Source organism: Oncorhynchus keta, chromosome 16 (genome assembly GCF_023373465.1).
Source record: "Oncorhynchus keta strain PuntledgeMale-10-30-2019 chromosome 16, Oket_V2, whole genome shotgun sequence".
In the NCBI taxonomy this organism is placed as follows: Eukaryota; Metazoa; Chordata; class Actinopteri; order Salmoniformes; family Salmonidae; genus Oncorhynchus; species Oncorhynchus keta.
Window position 1 is genome coordinate 18,618,031 of NC_068436.1, and position 17,477 is coordinate 18,635,507.

At 44.3% G+C, this 17,477-nt stretch overlaps 1 long non-coding RNA gene across 48 annotated transcripts; it reads left to right on the forward strand.

Annotated features, from left to right (window-relative positions):
- Positions 1-9,188: 9,188 nt before the first annotated feature.
- Positions 9,189-12,572, forward strand: LOC127908026 (uncharacterized). 48 transcript variants are annotated; one of them, XR_008065942.1, is made up of 11 exons: positions 9,189-9,216; positions 9,332-9,676; positions 9,723-9,814; positions 9,861-10,044; positions 10,114-10,182; positions 10,597-10,688; positions 10,735-10,826; positions 11,218-11,309; positions 11,356-11,378; positions 11,425-11,539; positions 11,954-11,984. It is a non-coding gene; the product is annotated as an uncharacterized LOC127908026 (long non-coding RNA). The 48 variants fall into 48 exon arrangements; XR_008065949.1 differs by having other exon boundaries at positions 9,195-9,538; positions 9,608-9,676; positions 11,954-11,992; XR_008065937.1 differs by having other exon boundaries at positions 9,195-9,446; positions 9,493-9,676; positions 11,954-11,985.
- Positions 12,573-17,477: the final 4,905 nt, after the last annotated feature.

The following is a 17,477-nucleotide window of genomic DNA, read 5'->3' on the forward strand; positions in this document are numbered from 1 at the left end:
GTGGTTAGAGCATTGGACTAGTAACCGGAAGGTTGTGAGTTCAAACCCCTGAGCTGACATCTGTCGTTCTGGCCCTGAACAGGCAGTTAACCCACTGTTCCCAGGCCGTCATTGAAAATAAGAATGTGTTCTTAACTGACTTGCCTGGTTAAATAAAGGTAAAATTAAAATTAAATTGCATCCACACTTCTTGCTCACGTCTGCATAGCCAGGTGCTAAAATATAACTTGGTTCTATTGGTAACGCTTTAGGCACTGCAAGTCCTGCCTCTCCCATCTCCTCATTGGTTTATAGGAGCATATCGGAATCGGACGATATTAGCTAAAAATGCCAACATCGGCATTGGCCCGATTTTTTTATTTATTTAATGCCGATGTGCAAAACCCATGTAAAGGCTGACGTGCATACCTATATAACGTAGGTAGATGACGTGCATACCAATATAACGTAGGCAGATGACGTGCATACCTATATAACGTAGGTAGATGACGTACATACCAATATAACATAGGTAGATGACGTGCATACCTATATAACGTAGGTAGATGACGAGCATACCTATATAACGTAGATTGATGACGTGCATACCTATATAACGTAGGTAGATGACATGCATACCTATATAACGTAGGTAGATGACGTGCATACCTATATAACGTAGATAGATGTCGTGCAAACCTATATAACGTAGATAGATGACGTGCATACCTATATAACGTAGGTAGATGACGTGCATACCTATATAACGTAGGTAGATGACGTGCATACCTATATAATGTAGGTAGATGACGTGCGGAGATGGAGATATAGTCTAACTAGTACAGGGCATAGGGAGATGGAGATATAGTCTAACTAGTACAGGGCATAGGGAGATGGAGATATAGTCTAACTAGTACAGGGCATAGGGAGATGGAGATATAGTCTAACTAGTACAGGGCATAGGGAGATGGAGATATATTCTAACTAGTACAGGGCATAGGGAGATGGAGATATAGTCTAACTAGTACAGGGCATAGGGAGATGGAGATATAGTCTAACTAGTACAAGACAAAGGGAGATGGAGATATAGTCTAACTAGTACAGGGCATAGGGAGATGGAGATATAGTCTAACTAGTACAGGGCATAGGGAGATGGAGATATAGTCTAACTAGTACAGGGCATAGGGAGATGGAGAACTAGTACAGGGCATAGATGGAGATAACTAACTAGTACAGGGCATAGGGAGATGGAGATATAGTCTAACTAGTACAGGGCATAGGGAGATGGAGATATAGTCTAACTAGTACAAGACAGGGCATAGGGAGATGGAGATATAGTCTAACTAGTACAGGGCATAGGGAGATGGAGATATAGTCTAACTAGTACAGGGCATAGGGAGAGATGGAGATATAGTCTAACTAGTACAGGGCATAGGGAGATGGAGATATAGTCTAACTAGTACAGGGCATAGGGAGATGGAGATATAGTCTAACTAGTACAGGGCATAGGGAGATGGAGATATAGTCTAACTAGTACAGGGCATAGGGAGATGGAGATATAGTCTAACTAGTACAGGGCATAGGGAGATGGAGATATAGTCTAACTAGTACAGGGCATAGGGAGATGGAGATATAGTCTAACTAGTACAGGGCATAGGAGATGGAGATATAGTCTAACTAGTACAGGGCATAGGGAGATGGAGATATAGTCTAACTAGTACAGGGCATAGGGAGATGGAGATATAGTCTAACTAGTACAGGGCATAGGGAGATGGAGATATAGTCTAACTAGTACAGGGCATAGGGAGATGGAGAGATGGAGATAGTCTAACTAGTACAGGGCATAGGGAGATGGAGATATAGTCTAACTAGTACAGGGCATAGGGAGATGGAGATATAGTCTAACTAGTACAGGGCATAGGGAGATGGAGATATAGTCTAACTAGTACAGGGCATAGGGAGATGGAGATATAGTCTAACTAGTACAGGGCATAGGGAGATGGAGATATAGTCTAACTAGTAGATATAGTCAACTAGTACAGGGCATAGGGAGATGGAGATATAGTCTAACTAGTACAGGGCATAGGGAGATGGAGATATAGTCTAACTAGTACAGGGCATAGGGAGATGGAGATATAGTCTAACTAGTACAGGGGGAGATGGAGATATAGTCATAGGGGCATAGGGAGATGGAGATATAGTCTAACTAGTACAGGGCATAGGGAGATGGAGATATAGTCTAACTAGTACAGGGCATAGGGAGATGGAGATATAGTCTAACTAGTACAAGACATAGGGAGATGGAGATATAGTCTAACTAGTACAGGGCATAGGGAGATGGAGATATAGTGGAGATATAGTCTAACTAGTACAGGGCATAGGGAGATGGAGATATAGTCTAACTAGTACAGGGCATAGGGAGATGGAGATATAGTCTAACTAGTACAGGGCATAGGGAGATGGAGATATAGTCTAACTAGTACAGGGCATAGGAGATGGAGATATAGTCTAACTAGTACAGGGCATAGGGAGATGGAGATATAGTCTAACTAGTACAGGGCATAGGGAGATGGAGATATAGTCTAACTAGTACAGGGCATAGGGAGATGGAGATATAGTCTAACTAGTACAGGGCATAGGGAGATGGAGATATAGTCTAACTAGTACAGGGCATAGGGAGATGGAGATATAGTCTGGAGATATAGTCTAACTAGTACAGGGCATAGGGAGATGGAGATATAGTCTAACTAGTACAGGGCATAGCAGATGGAGATATAGTCTAACTAGTACAGGGCATAGGAGATGGGCATATAGTCTAACTAGAGATAGGGAGATGGAGATATAGTCTAACTAGTACAGGGCATAGGGAGATGGAGATATAGTCTAACTAGTACAGGGCATAGGGAGATGGAGATATAGTCTAACTAGTACAGGGCATAGGGAGATGGAGATATAGTCTAACTAGTACAGGGCATAGGGAGATGGAGATATAGTCTAACTAGTACAGGGCATAGGGAGATGGAGATATAGTAGTACAGGGCATAGGGAGATGGAGATATAGTCTAACTAGTACAGGGCATAGGGAGATGGAGATATAGTCTAACTAGTACAGGGCATAGGGAGATGGAGATATAGTCTAACTAGTACAGGGCATAGGGAGATGGAGATATAGTCTAACTAGTACAGGGCATAGGGAGATGGAGATATAGTCTAACTAGTACAGGGCATAGGGAGATGGAGATATAGTCTAACTAGTACAGGGCATAGGGAGATGGAGATATAGTCTAACTAGTACAGGGCATAGGGAGATGGAGATATAGTCTAACTAGTACAGGGCATAGGGAGATGGAGATATAGTCTAACTAGTACAGGGGAGATATAGTCATAGGGAGATGGAGATATAGTCTAACTAGTACAGGGCATAGGGAGATGGAGATATAGTCTAACTAGTACAGGGCATAGGGAGATGGAGATATAGTCTAACTAGTACAGGGCATAGGGAGATGGAGATATAGTCTAACTAGTACAGGGCATAGGGAGATGGAGATATAGTCTAACTAGTACAGGGCATAGGGAGATGGAGATATAGTCTAACTAGTACAGGGCATAGGGAGATGGAGATATAGTCTAACTAGTACAGGGCATAGGGAGATGGAGATATAGTCTAACTAGTACAGGGCATAGGGAGATGGAGATATAGTCTAACTAGTACAGGGCATAGGGAGATGGAGATATAGTCTAACTAGTACAGGGCATAGGGAGATGGAGATATAGTCTAACTAGTACAGGGCATAGGGAGATGGAGATATAGTCTAACTAGTACAGGGCATAGGGAGATGGAGATATAGTCTAACTAGTACAGGGCATAGGGATGGAGATATAGGTAGGGCATAGGGAGATGGAGATATAAACTAGTACAGGGCATAGGGAGTGATATAGTCTAACTAGAGATATAGTCTAACTAGTACAGGGCATAGGGAGATGGAGATATAGTCTAACTAGTACAGGGCATAGGGAGATGGAGATATAGTCTAACTAGTACAGGGCATAGGGAGATGGAGATATAGTCTAACTAGTACAGGGCATAGGGAGATGGAGATATAGTCTAACTAGTACAGGGCATAGGGAGATGGAGATATAGTCTAACTAGTACAGGGCATAGTGAGATGGAGATATAGTCTAACTAGTACAGGGCATAGGGAGATGGAGATATAGTCTAACTAGTACAGGGCATAGGGAGATGGAGATAAAAGGTATACAAATGGAACATTGGCCAATATAATGTATTTTGCTGGATAGAACCTCACTGTACTGCAGATGTAAATGAGATGTTAGCTAAATCTGTTGCCATGTATCACTTTTCACTTCTGAGACAAGTTTTGTCGTACATTGTCCCTGTTCATAGAAACTTAATAAATCAAAATAAATATATTCTACTGTTATTGTATCCTACAATAAGATTGACACCTTGGGGGTTGATGAACAAATATTTAGCTGTTTTTGTTATTATTTTTGTGTCATCACTTCCGCCTGTCATCGGAAGGAGTGGACCAAAGCGCAGCGTGAAAAGTGTTGATCACTTTTATTAACAAAAACACTCGAATAAAGTAACAAAACAAAAGCAAACAGTTCTGTCAGGTAACAGCGACTAAACAGAAAATAACTACCCACAAAACACAGGTGGGAAAAAGCTGCCTAAGTATGATTCCCAATCAGAGACAACGATAGACAGCTGCCTCTGATTGGGAACCAAAAAGAAAGAAACAGATAACATAGAATGCCCACCCCAAATCACACCCTGACCTAACCAAACAGAGAAATAAAACGGCTCTCGAAGATCAGGGCGTGACAATCACTGGAAAATGTTGTTGTACTGAGTTACATTTGATCAGGAATAACAGACACCTGGAAAAGATGGGAGGCACTCACAAATAAAGTATTACTTAGATGTATTATTAACAATCACAAATAAAATATTACTTAGATGTATTATTAACAATCACAAATAAAGTATTAATTAGATGTATTATTAACACTCAAAATGGACACATTTCAGCCATCAAGCATTTGTCAAGCACATTTCCCTGAGGTACATAATGTAATGAATGACTTCATCCATGTGATAATTCTGTATTGTGTTATTCTTATGACCTCACAGAACCATGGCTCTCATAATTGAAAGAAAGCTTCATTATTCACTATGCGCCAACGTCAATGTATTCCCTCATGTTGTTTAAACATAGAAACTTGATACATTATGGACACTTTTGAGTCAACACAGATGTGAATAGAGGGCAGGGAGTTCTAATGCAAAGACACATTTTCTATGAAGTCATGTGACTTAGGCTGCTAAATCACACTCAAATAGATGGCAGCATAACAGGAAGGAGAGACCTAAAGGAGAAAGAACATTGTTGTACGGTGAATGCTTTGACCATACTGGTATTATGAGTTAAAAAATCAAGTTGTGTCTAGAGGGCAGGAAGGTATTAAGCAAAGACACATTTTAAATGAAATCATGTGCCTGCTCCACTACGATGACTGGTTTCTACAAGAGGAGGGGATATGGTGTAGAAAGTCATTTCCTCTTCTATTCTCTGTGCTTTGAGTCATAGTCTTTCCCCTCCCCCTAACAGTATCAATTGTGGGCGTCTTAATGGTGACAGGGGCAGGAAGTTACTCCCCTGCTCAGACGATGGATGGCTCAACTAAGGTTTCGTGCCACATTATCGACTCTGCAGTAGCTGACCTCACCTACTAAGAAAATGACCTCAATTACATCGACTTCAATTGACCGATGGAACGGAGCTCCCTCTCACATGAACGCACAAGTTCTATGCGTGGGCACCTCATGGAAGTTATTACTCATTCCTGTCTCCTTTGGCCCCCCTTCACATTAGAGTCATCAGACAAAGTTCTATTGACTGTTGACATCTAGTGGAAGCCGTAGGAAGTGAAAACCCATCCATATCTCTCTGTATTGTCAATGAGAGCTTTGTTGAAAATCTGGCACGCCCAAAAAATATCCAAAAAGGAAGTGGAACTCTTCAGGTTTTTGCCATATGAGTTCTGTTATACTCACAGACATAATTCAAACAGTTTTAGACACGTCAAAGTGTTTTCTATCCAATACTAATAATACTATGCATATATTAGCAACTATGACATAGGAGCAGGCCGTTTACTCTGGGCACCTCTGTACCCCTTTCATCCAAGATACTCAATACTGACCCTACAGCCATAAGACGTTTTTAACTTCTCTCCTCTCACAATTTACAGGATAGGATGTTCAGAAATGTCCTTTAGCTTTACTACTTACATAATTAACACAAGTTTTGCTTGTGACTCTTAGTAAAGATCATAAATCATAAAGATTGACTTGGTTACTGCACATTTTGAGAGTCAAGAATGTTATATTTCCCTGAATTTCCGGAGACCTTCTCCCTTACCTCACCTCGCTCATCAACTCATCCCTGACCGCTGGCTACGTCCCTCCCGTCTTCAAGAGAGCGAGAGTTGCACCCCTTCTGAAAAAACCTACACTCGATCCCTCCGATGTCAACAACTACAGACCAGTATCCCTTCTCTCTTTTCTCTCCAAAACTCTTGAGCGTGCCGTCCTTGGCCAGCTCTACCGCTATCTCTCTCAGAATGACCTTCTTGATCCAAATCAGTCAGGTTTCAAGACTAGTCATTCAACTGAGACTGCTCTTCTCTGTATCACGGAGGCGCTCCGCACTGCTAAAGCTAACTCTCTCTCCTCTGCTCTCATCCTTCTAGACCTATCGGCTGCCTTCGATACTGTGAACCATCAGATCCTCCTCTCCACCCTCTCCGAGTTGGGCATCTCCGGCGCGGCCCACGCTTGGATTGCGTCCTACCTGACAGGTCGCTCCTACCAGGTGGCGTGGCGAGAATCTGTCTCCTCACCACGCGCTCTCACCACTGGTGTCCCCCAGGGCTCTGTTCTAGGCCCTCTCTTATTCTCGCTATACACCAAGTCACTTGGCTCTGTCATAACCTCACATGGTCTCTCCTATCATTGCTATGCAGACGACACACAATTAATCTTCTCCTTTCCCCCTTCTGATGACCAGGTGGCGAATCGCATCTCTGCATGTCTGGCAGACATATCAGTGTGGATGACGGATCACCACCTCAAGCTGAACCTCAGCAAGACGGAGCTCCTCTTCCTCCCGGGGAAGGACTGCCCGTTCCATGATCTCGCCATCACGGTTGACAACTCCATTGTGTCCTCCTCCCAGAGCGCTAAGAACCTTGGCGTGATCCTGGACAACACCCTGACGTTCTCAACTAACATCAAGGCGGTGTCCCGTTCCTGTAGGTTCATGCTCTACAACATCCGCAGAGTACGACCCTGCCTCACACAGGAAGCGGCGCAGGTCCTAATCCAGGCACTTGTCATCTCCCGTCTTGATTACTGCAACTCGCTGTTGGCTGGGCTCCCTGCCTGTGCCATTAAACCCCTACAACTCATCCAGAACGCCGCAGCCCGTCTGGTGTTCAACCTTCCCAAGTTCTCTCACGTCACCCCGCTCCTCCGCTCTCTCCACTGGCTTCCAGTTGAAGCTCGCATCCGCTACAAGACCATGGTGCTTGCCTACGGAGCTGTGAGGGGAACGGCACCTCAGTACCTCCAGGCTCTGATCAGGCCCTACACCCAAACAAGGGCACTGCGTTCATCCACCTCTGGCCTGCTCGCCTCCGTACCACTGAGGAAGTACAGTTCCCGCTCAGCCCAGTCAAAACTGTTCGCTGCTCTGGCCCCCAATGGTGGAACAAACTCCCTCACGACGCCAGGACAGCGGAGTCAATCACCACCTTCCGGAGACACCTGAAACCCCACCTCTTCAAGGAATACCTAGGATAGGGTAAGTAAGGGTAAGTAATCCTTCTCACCCCCCTTCTCCCCCAAAAAAAAAAAAGATTTAGATGCAAGTGGCTGTTCCACTGGATGTCATAAGGTGTATGCACCAATTTGTAAGTCGCTCTGGATAAGAGCGTCTGCTAAATGACTTAAATGTAAATGTAAATGAATGAGGGCATGTATTTCTGCCTGTCAGGCTACATAAGACATGAACTACAGCACGACTCCCCTTTACAGTAGGCATAATACATCTCCCATTCCCTCCTTGGGAGCATGATGAATGACTATCTAAGAACAAATAGTTCATATTCAATTCATAACTGTTTCATGGCACTGTAAAGTAAAGGGTCACTGAAAACTCAACCTGTTGCATCCACCCGGTATTGTAAAATGTAAAGTAAAACATGGCTGATTATTTTCATGGACATTGTATTGATGCTGGAAAAATATTGCTTTAATTAATGGGTTGTGTCTTCTTCATTTAAAAATCTATTAAACACTTTATTAATAATTTACACTCTGTTAGACTTGTATAATTTCTGTCTGTCCAAACCCAACCCATAGTAAATATCAGCTTTACAAAACACAACACACAGAAGCTGAGATGGTGTCGGTTTTATTCAATTCCACTGAGGCTGACTGGAGTTTGTACTGTATGTGTAGTGGTGTGTGGGTAAAATCACTAGGAAAGCACCCCCCCAAAAGCCAGATTTAAACCTGTGTTGTGATAATTATGTTTGCTCTATAACATACATACATTAACCTTGAGACTGTGATATATATAATCATGGATGGAGACACATGTAGAAAGATCCTGTCGTACTGCATTTTATTATTGTACACAAAGAAAAACAAGACACGTGTATAAATGCATTGCTTCAAATCTACTCTTAGTAGCCTCAGTAAGAAGACACTTATCCACAGCGAAATATCACAACCCCCTTTTTTTAAAGAAACATAGCATTTTAAATAAATACGTTTGGATTATAACATCTTGCTGATTGCATTGGGGGCAATGCACTTTCACACAATTTACACTTTAAATCTGACTAAATAATCATCACCGTCTCACAGACCCTCAGTGCTCACAGAAAATGTTGCCCTTTACATTCAAACCTCACCCCTTCATCGTCATATTCTATTTTTAAATGTGGTATTGTCAAGTAACCAAATGTGAAAACTACACATCTTTCCCATTACCAGAATATACAGTATACTGTATAAAGACAGGACAATGTACCAGATATAACTTGGTGTCAAACAGAAGACATGCAAGCACTCAATAAAGTGAAGAATATGAATGTGACCAACATATCCCTCTTGAAGGTTACATAAAGTAGACTATACAGGTTACATCAAGTAGACTATAGAGGTTACATAAAGTAGACTATACAGGTTACATAAAGTAGACTATACAGGTTACATAAAGTAGACTATACAGGTTACATAAAGTAGACTATAGAGGTTACATAAAGTAGACTATACAGGTTACATAAAGTAGACTATACAGGTTACATAAAGTAGACTATACAGGTTACATAAAGTAGACTATACAGGTTACATAAAGTAGACTATACAGGTTACATAAAGTAGACTATACAGGTTACATAAAGTAGACTATAGAGGTTACATAAAGTAGACTATACAGGTTACATAAAGTAGACTATACAGGTTACATAAAGTAGACTATACAGGTTACATAAAGTAGACTATACAGGTTACATAAAGTAGACTATAGAGGTTACATAAAGTAGACTATACAGGTTACATAAAGTAGACTATAGAGGTTACATAAAGTAGACTATACAGGTTACATAAAGTAGACTATACAGGTTACATAAAGTAGACTATAAAGGTTACATAAAGTAGACTATACAGGTTACATAAAGTAGACTATACAGGTTACATAAAGTAGACTATACAGGTTACATAAAGTAGACTATACAGGTTACATAAAGTAGACTATAGAGGTTACATAAAGTAGACTATAGAGGTTACATAAAGTAGACTATACAGGTTACATCAAGTAGACTATAGAGGTTACATAAAGTAGACTATACAGGTTACATAAAGTAGACTATACAGGTTACATAAAGTAGACTATACAGGTTACATCAAGTAGACTATAGAGGTTACATAAAGTAGACTATACAGGTTACATAAAGTAGACTATATAGGTTACATAAAGTAGACTATAGAGGTTACATAAAGTAGACTATAGAGGTTACATAAAGTAGACTATAGAGGTTACATAAAGTAGACTATACAGGTTACATAAAGTAGACTATACAGGTTACATAAAGTAGACTATACAGGTTACATAAAGTAGACTATAGAGGTTACATAAAGTAGACTATAGAGGTTACATAAAGTAGACTATACAGGTTACATAAAGTAGACTATACAGGTTACATAAAGTAGACTATACAGGCTACATAAAGTAGACTATAGAGGTTACATAAAGTAGACTATACAGGTTACATAAAGTAGACTATACAGGTTACATAAAGTAGACTATAGAGGTTACATAGAGTAGACTATACAGGTTACATGAAGTAGACTATAGAGGTTACATAAAGTAGACTATAGAGGTTACATAAAGTAGACTATACAGGCTACATAAAGTAGACTATAGAGGTTACATAAAGTAGACTATACAGGTTACATAAAGTAGACTATACAGGTTACATAAAGTAGACTATACAGGTTACATAAAGTAGACGATACAGGTTACATAAAGTAGACTATAGAGGTTACATAAAGTAGACTATACAGGTTACATAAAGTAGACTATACAGGTTACATAAAGTAGACTATAGAGGTTACATAAAGTAGACTATAGAGATTACATAAAGTAGACTATAGAGGTTACATAAAGTAGACTATACAGGTTACATAAAGTAGACTATACAGGTTACATAAAGTAGACTATACAGGTTACATAAAGTAGACTATACAGGTTACATAAAGTAGACTATAGAGGTTACATAAAGTAGACTATAGAGGTTACATAAAGTAAACTATAGAGGTTACATAAAGTAGACTATACAGGTTACATAAAGTAGACTATACAGGTTACATAAAGTAGACTATAGAGGTTACATAAAGTAGACTATAGAGGCTACATAAAGTAGACTATAGAGGTTACATAAAGTAGACTATACAGGTTACATAAAGTAGACTATAGAGGTTACATAAAGTAGACTATAGAGGTTACATAAAGTAGACTATACAGGTTACATAAAGTAGACTATACAGGTTACATAAAGTAGACTATAGAGGTTACATAAAGTAGACTATAGAGGTTACATAAAGTAGACTATACAGGCTACATAAAGTAGACTATAGAGGTTACATAAAGTAGACTATACAGGCTACATAAAGTAGACTATACAGGCTACATAAAGTAGACTATACAGGCTACATAAAGTAGACTATACATGTTACATAAAGTAGACTATACATGCTACATAAAGTAGACTATACAGGCTACATAAAGTAGACTATACAGGTTACATAAAGTAGACTATACAGGTTAAATAAAGTAGACTATACAGGTTACATAAAGTAGACTATACAGGCTACATAAAGTAGACTATACAGGCTACATAAAGTAGACTATACAGGTTACATAAAGTAGACTATACAGGTTACATAAAGTAGACTATACAGGTTAAATAAAGTAGACTATACAGGTTACATAGAGTAGACTATACAGGTTAAATAAAGTAGACTATACAGGTTACATAGAGTAGACTATACAGGTTACATAAAGTAGACTATACAGGTTACATAAAGTAGACTATAGAGGTTACATAAAGTAGACTATAAAGGTTGCATAAAGTAGACTATACAGGTTACATAAAGTAGACTGTACAGGTTACATAAAGTAGACTATACAGGTTACATAAAGTAGACTATACAGGTTACATAAAGTAGACTATACAGGTTACATAAAGTAGACTATACAGGTTACATAAAGTAGACGATACAGGTTACATAAAGTAGACTATAGAGGTTACATAAAGTAGACTATACAGGTTACATAAAGTAGACTATACAGGCTACATAAAGTAGACGATACAGGCTACATAAAGTAGACTATAGAGGTTACATAAAGTAGACTATACAGGTTACATAAAGTAGACTATACAGGCTACATAAAGTAGACAATACAGGCTACATAAAGTAGACTATAGAGGTTACAAAAAGTAGACTAGACAGGTTACATAAAGTAGACTATAGAGGTTACATAAAGTAGACTATACAGGTTACATAAAGTAGACTATACAGGCTACATAAAGTAGACGATACAGGTTACATAAAGTAGACTATACAGGTTACATAAAGTAGACTATAGAGGTTACATAAAGTAGACGATACAGGTTACATAAAGTAGACTATACAGGTTACATAAAGTAGACTATAGAGGTTACATAAAGTAGACTAGACAGGTTACATAAAGTAGACTATAGAGGTTACATAAAGTAGACTATAGAGGTTACATAAAGTAGACGATACAGGTTACATAAAGTAGACTATACAGGTTACATAAAGTAGACTATACAGGCTACATAAAGTAGACGATACAGGCTACATAAAGTAGACTATAGAGGTTACATAAAGTAGACTAGACAGGTTACATAAAGTAGACTATACAGGTTACATAAAGTAGACTATACAGGTTACATAAAGTAGACTATAGAGGTTATTTACCAGGATTTGGAGTGTAGATGAGTATATCTGTCAGGTGTGTTAGACAGTAGAGGGGTGTGTCACGTTCTGACCTTTATTTCCTGTGTTTTGTATTTAGTTAGTATGGTCAGGGCGTGAGTTGGGTGGGCAGTCTATGTTTGTTTTTCTATGTTTTGGTTATTTCTATGTTTCGGCCTAGTATGGTTCTCAATCAGAGGCAGGTGTCATTAGTTGTCTCTGATTGAGAATCATACTTAGGTGGCCTGGGTTTCACTGTGTGTTTGTGGGTGATTGTTCCTGTCTCTGTGTGTTCACCAGATAGGACTGTTTTGAGTTTTCACATTTCTTGTTTTTGTTAGTTTGTTCATGTGTACCTTTACGTATTAAAAAGTACCATGGAAAATTACCACGCCGCGTATTGGTCCTCTGATCCGTTTCGCCTCTCCTCTTCGGAAGAAGAGGAGGAAATTCATTACAGAATCACCCACCCAACTCGGACCAAGCGGCGTGGTAAAGGACAGCGACGACAGCAGCAGCAGCAACAACAGCGGCCAGCATCAGAGCAGAATCTGGACTACACAACTTGGGAGGAGATAGATAGGTGGGCGGTCGACCCAGGGAGAGTGCCGGAGCCCGCCTGGGATTCGATGGAGCAATGCAAGGAAGGTTACAGGAGAATGTGGTTGGCGAAGCCAGCACGGCAGTGCGACAGGTACGAGAGGCAGCCCCAATTTTTTTTTTTTTTTGGGGGGCACACGAGGTGTGGTACTAAGCCAGGTAGCAGACCTGAGCTCACTCCTCGTGCTTATGATAAGCAGCGCATTACTGGTCAGGCACCGTGTTATGCGGTTGAGCGCACGGTGTCGCCAGTGCGTGTCCATAGCCCGGTGCGCTATAGGGCAGCCCCCGAGAGTGCCATGCGAGTGTGGGCATTGAGCCAGGGCGTATGGTGCCTGCTCAGCGGGTCTGGTCGCCGGTACGCAGTCTTGGTCCAGGTTATCCTGCGCCGGCTCTGCGTGCTGTGTCTCCGGGGCGCTGGGAGGGTGCAGTGCGTCCTCTGCCTGCGCTCCGCTCGTACCGGGCAACTGTGGGAGTGGAGCCTAGGGGAGAGGTGCGTGTAGTAAGCACTAGATCTCCCGTGCTTACCCACAGCCCGGTTCAACCTGTGCCTGCACTCTGGAGGGTCCGGGCTAGAGTAGTTGTCCAGCCTGGGGAAGTGGTGCCAAGGTTGCGCACCAGAGCTCCAGTGCTCCCTCACAGCCCGGTCTTTCAGGCTCCTCCTAACACCAAGCCTCCTGAAGGTCTCCCCAGCCTGGTGGTTCCTGTGGCAGCCCCACGCACCAGGCTGTCTCTCAGTCTCCTCCCTGCAGGTGCTCCCGCCTGTCCGGCGCCGCTGCCGGAGCGTCCCACCTGTCCGGCGCCGCTGCCGGAGCCTCCCGCCTGTTCGGCGCCGCTGCCGGAGCGTCCCGCCTGTCCGGCGCCACTGCCGGAGCCTCCCGCCTGTCCGGCGCCGCTGCCGGAGCGTCCCGCCTGTCCGGCGCCACTGCCGGAGCCTCCCGCCTGTCCGGCGCCGCTGCCGGAGCCTCCCGCCTGTCCGGCGCCGCTGCCGGAGCGTCCCGCCTGTCCGGCGCCGCTGCCGGAGCCTCCCGCCTGTCCGGCGCCGCTGCCGGAGCGTCCCGCCTGTCCGGCGCCGCTGCCGGAGCGTCCCGCCTGTCCGGCGCCGCTGCCTCCTGTGGCAGCTCCACGCACCAGGCTGTCTCTCTGTCTCCTCCCTGCAGGTGCTCCCGCCTGTCCGGCGCCGCTGCCGGAGCGTCCCGCCTGTCCGGCGCCGCTGCCGGAGCGTCCCGCCTGCCCGGCGCCGTTGCCGGGCGTCCCGCCTGCCCGGCGCCGCTGCCGGAGCGTCCCGCCTGTCCGGCGCCGCTGCCGGAGCGTCCCGCCTGTCCGGCGCCACTGCCGGAGCCTCCCGCCTGTCCGGCGCCGCTGCCGGAGCGTCCCGCCTGTCCGGCGCCACTGCCGGAGCCTCCCGCCTGTCCGGCGCCGCTGCCGGAGCCTCCCGCCTGTCCGGCGCCGCTGCCGGAGCGTCCCGCCTGTCCGGCGCCGCTGCCGGAGCCCCTCAGCCCAGAGGCGCCAGAGCCCCTCAGCCCAGAGGCGCCAGAGCCCCTCAGCCCAGAGGCGCCAGAGCCCCTCAGCCCAGAGGCGCCAGAGCCCCTCAGCCCAGAGGCGCCAGAGCCCCTGCCCCTCTGTCCAGAGCTTCTGCCCCTCTGTCCCGAGCTGCCCCTCTGTCCAGTGGGGTCATTGAGAGGGGTTGCCATGGTGAGAAAGCCACGGAGGCGGACAATAAAGCGGACTAAGACAATGGTGAAGTGGGGTCCGCGTCCCGCGCCAGAACCGCCACCGCGGACAGACGCCCACCCAGACCCTCCCCTATAGGTCAAGGTTTTGCGGCCGGAGTCCGCACCTTTGGGGGGGGGGGGTACTGTCACGTTCTGACCTTTATTTCCTGTGTTTTGTATTTAGTTAGTATGGTCAGGGCGTGAGTTGGGTGGGCAGTCTATGTTTGTTTTTCTATGTTTTGGTTATTTCTATGTTTCGGCCTAGTATGGTTCTCAATCAGAGGCAGGTGTCATTAGTTGTCTCTGATTGAGAATCATACTTAGGTGGCCTGGGTTTCACTGTGTGTTTGTGGGTGATTGTTCCTGTCTCTGTGTGTTCACCAGATAGGACTGTTTTGAGTTTTCACATTTCTTGTTTTTGTTAGTTTGTTCATGTGTACCTTTACGTATTAAAAAGTACCATGGAAAATTACCACGCCGCGTATTGGTCCTCTGATCCGTTTCGCCTCTCCTCTTCGGAAGAAGAGGAGGAAATTCATTACAGGGTGTCACTACATTCCTCAGTGTTTGTTTATACTGTAAGTTTAGGGTGTCTGTCAGGAACGCCACACCAGACACACCCTTATGTATTCTCTTGGCAGTTAGTCACGTTGTAAAATCTGTGTCCTTGGTAACTCAAAGCAGAATGAAAAAAAACAACACAGTTATTGGCGGCTTGAAGAAATGATGTGTTGCGTAAGTTGTTTTCTAAGTCAGCTGAATGCACCTTTAAGTTCATTGAACCGTGGTTATGTGAGTGTGAATTTACGTTGTACTGGGCTTACACCCCTCCCCGAATTGAAGTAATTTAATGGACAACAACACTTAGGCTTCTACTTACAACACTTAGGTTTCAGCTTATACATACTATATACATACACAGTATAATTGACAATCTTGTTATTTTTAGTCCCACCCTTCAGCTCCTCTCAACCTTCCCATCTGTCTCTGAACATCATCCAGCTTTGATTTCTATTTGCTTATATTTTTCAACTTTTCAACAGGTCATGCTCCAACAGTCGACCTAGCACCTTGCGCACAAGGGACACATGCTCAGCGCATGTAGTGGAGTATATCAGAATGTCGTCAATATACACCACTACATCCTGCCCGTGCAGGTCCTGGAAAATCTTGTCATCAAAGGCCTGGAAGACTGATGGAGCATTCATCAACCCGTACGGAATGACGAGGTACTCATAGTGCCCGGAGGTGGTACTAAATGCTGTCTTCCACTCGTCTCCCTCCCAGATATACACCAGGTTGTAAGCGCTCCTGAGATCCAATTTTGTGAAGAAGCGCACCCCATGCATTGACTCGATCACACTGGCTATGAGATGCAGCTGGTAACTGTACCTCACAGTGATTTGGTTGATTCCGTGATAGTCAATACATGGGCGCAGACCTCCATCCTTCTTCACAAAAAATAAACTTGAGCAGGCAGGTGAAGTGGAGGGCAAATGTACCCCTGGGCCAGAGATTCTGAGACATACTGTATGTTTCCATAGCTGCCGTCTCCTCTTGCGACAGGGGATACACGTGACTCCTGGGAATTGCAGCATCCACCAGGAGATTTATCACACAATCCCCCCCGTCGATGGGGTGGTGATTGTGTTGCCTTCTGTAGCCAAATCGGCATATTCAGAGAGGATGTGCACGGTGGAGACCTGGTCTGGACTTTCCACCGTAGTAGCACCGATGGAAACCCCTAACACCTCCCCGAGCACTCTCGTGACCACCCCTTGAGAGCCCTCTGTTGCCACAAAATATTGGGGTCATGACAGGCCAACCAGGGTAGGCCCAGCACAACGGGAAATGCAGGAGAATCAATAAGGAAGAGACAGATTCTCCCCTGCGTAACCATGCCTAGTAGAGCGGTGGCCTCCCTAATCAGCCCTGACCCCAATGGTCGACTATCTAGGGCATGCACAGGGAAGGGCATATCCACAGGAACAATGGGGATCCCTAAACTATGGGCAAAAGAACGGTCACAAAAATTCCCAGCGGCGCCTGAATGCTGGAAATGCAGGGGAAACTCAGGAAATTTGACAAACCCAGGGGCTCTGGGTGAGCCTGGTGCCGAAGCACCTGGGGTGACATGATAGTGCCCTGCCTGCTGCCTCGACTCCCTGAGGAACCCCCCCAGCACCGACCAGCAGTGTGCCCTCTGCGGCCACAGATGGTGCAGGGAATGGCCCCTCCTCCGGTTGCCCTAATCGCAGCACCTCCCAGCTCCATAGGCATCGGAGCGGAGGTGCTGGGGGATGGAACTGACAGGCCCCGATCCGGACATCAGCGGTTAGTCAGCAGGTTGTCCAGCCGGATGGACAGGTCCACACAGCTGGTCCAATATGAGGGTGGTGTCTCGGCAGGCCAACTCCCAACACACGTCCTCGCGCAGACTCCACCTGTAGTGGACAATTTTAGCTAGCTAGCCACTGGAGGACAACGTTAAAAAGAGATAAAGCCAAATCCAAACTGGCTTCCTTTTTTTGTGTGCTAGAGCCATTCACAGTTGAGCTCACTCAGTTTAGCTCAATGCTGAT